This window comes from Schistocerca piceifrons, chromosome 5 (assembly GCF_021461385.2).
Source record: "Schistocerca piceifrons isolate TAMUIC-IGC-003096 chromosome 5, iqSchPice1.1, whole genome shotgun sequence".
Lineage (NCBI taxonomy): Eukaryota > Metazoa > Arthropoda > Insecta > Orthoptera > Acrididae > Schistocerca > Schistocerca piceifrons.
The window spans coordinates 205,650,490-205,652,325 of NC_060142.1; the positions used below are offsets into that span (position 1 = coordinate 205,650,490).

Genomic DNA, 1,836 nt, shown 5'->3' on the forward strand with positions numbered 1-1,836 from the left:
TGATCAAATTTTGAAAAAAAATGAAAATTTTTTTTCCGTACCTGCTAAACTGCATAAGTGCCGATGTATGTAGGTGTAAGGGAAGCTTTCGTTTCTTAGTTTTCTATTGGGGGATGTGATCGGTAGGTTCTGTTGAGCTATATAGGTTAAGGGAAGTGTCCGATTATGGATAGGAATGTGTTTTTTGGTATTTGGTCAGTTTTGTGATGTTGATTTATTTCGTTGTTTTGCGTGGTTTTGAATGGCGGTCGGTGGCTACATTTCTGTATATTTAGTTTCTCCGCACCCAAAAACCCCTAATTTCCCACGCTTGTCCCGTTACAGTCATTAGGCTTTTTGTGAAACTTGTGTATTTCAGTGTTTACAATACGTATGCGATGTTTTTATATCCGCCATATTGGAATTGTTTATAGTCGTTTCCGCGGTATTTGTGACGTCATGGGTCAAAGCCGACGGGTAAGATCGGACGCTTCTGTATTTCCCGATAGATATCGCACGTGCGATCGTAAATCGATCTTGCGGCGGCCGTTGTGATCTATTATTTGTAATCGTCATTTTTATCTGTTTTCCGTCGTTCCCTTAGTTGCTCTACATTTACACGCCTCCGCGAATTAATGGCAAAAAGGGAACTGTTCTCGTAGCGTACACATCACCTGGACTTTCACATGACGACAACACCGACGACGAGTACCGGTAAGGTAAGTCGTCTCCTTTGCAATTTAAGGGTGATAACTGAAATCACAGATCCATTCGATCCAGAGGAATCCTTACAGGAGAATCTTCTTCAGTATCTCTTCTACTGTATTCACTACCGATTTTTGTACAATTTTATTTGGCTGAAATAACTGTTTGGCCCTCTTATACACTAAGCGATGACGTCCTCAACAATGAAGTAAATCTAGATGCGGTCGCAACGTTGCGCAGCATGTCAGGAAAGATCGTTAGCGAGCGAAGGATTTCTCTATTCGTAAATGAAATCAGTTAGAGCACGAGAGTAAAAGCATCATAAAGGTAAGTCGTTACCTGTCATTCACGATGGTCCCTCTTATTGAATATAACCGTCTTTGCATTGCAAGACTCGAACTCAGGACCTTTGCCTTTCACGGGCAAGTGCTCTCGGTCCGGCACACAGTTTTAATCTGCCAGGAAGTTTCATATCAGCGCACACTCCGCTGCAGAGTGAAAATATCATTCTGGAAAAACCCCCAGGCTGTGGCTAAGACATGTCTCCGCAATATCCTTTTTTTCAGGAGTGCTAGTTCTGCAAGGTTCGCAGTAGAACTTCTGTAAAGTTTGGAAGGTAGGAGGCGAGGTATTGGCGGAAGTAAAGCTGTGAGGACGGGACGTGAGTCGTGCTTGGGTAGCTCAGTTGGTAGAGCACTTGCCCGCAAAAGGCAAAGGTCCCGAGTTCGAGTCTCGGTCCGGCACACAGTTTTCATCTGCCAGGAAGTTTCAAGGAAAATAACAAATGAAGAGAAACCAAATATAAGAATTAAGGGCATATTGCTAACACAAGTTGGGGAATTAGTTTCTGGGATTGACAATAGATAGACTTCTGATTTGGGAAAATCAAATTGGAAGAACAGCTCAGAAATAAGGAGCACTATATTTTTAACGAAGAAAATGTCCAAAAAAAAAAAAAGCAGTCACATGCTCTGAAAGGCTATCATCAAGAAAGTCCTATAAAACCAAATTCAAAGAACATAAAATATGTATATATTTGAAACTATCACGTATCTCAAATTAAACTGTACATCAACTCTAAACAGAGAACTACACAATTACAGCGCAAGAAGATGACTATCATATCAACAGTACTCAACTACAACTGGCCAA

General features: G+C 41.2%; 1 non-coding gene across 1 annotated transcript; it reads left to right on the forward strand.

Annotated features, from left to right (window-relative positions):
- The first annotated feature begins 1,353 nt into the window (after window positions 1-1,353).
- On the forward strand, window positions 1,354-1,428 carry Trnal-caa. Its single transcript has one exon. It is a non-coding gene; the product is annotated as a tRNA-Leu (tRNA).
- Window positions 1,429-1,836: the final 408 nt, after the last annotated feature.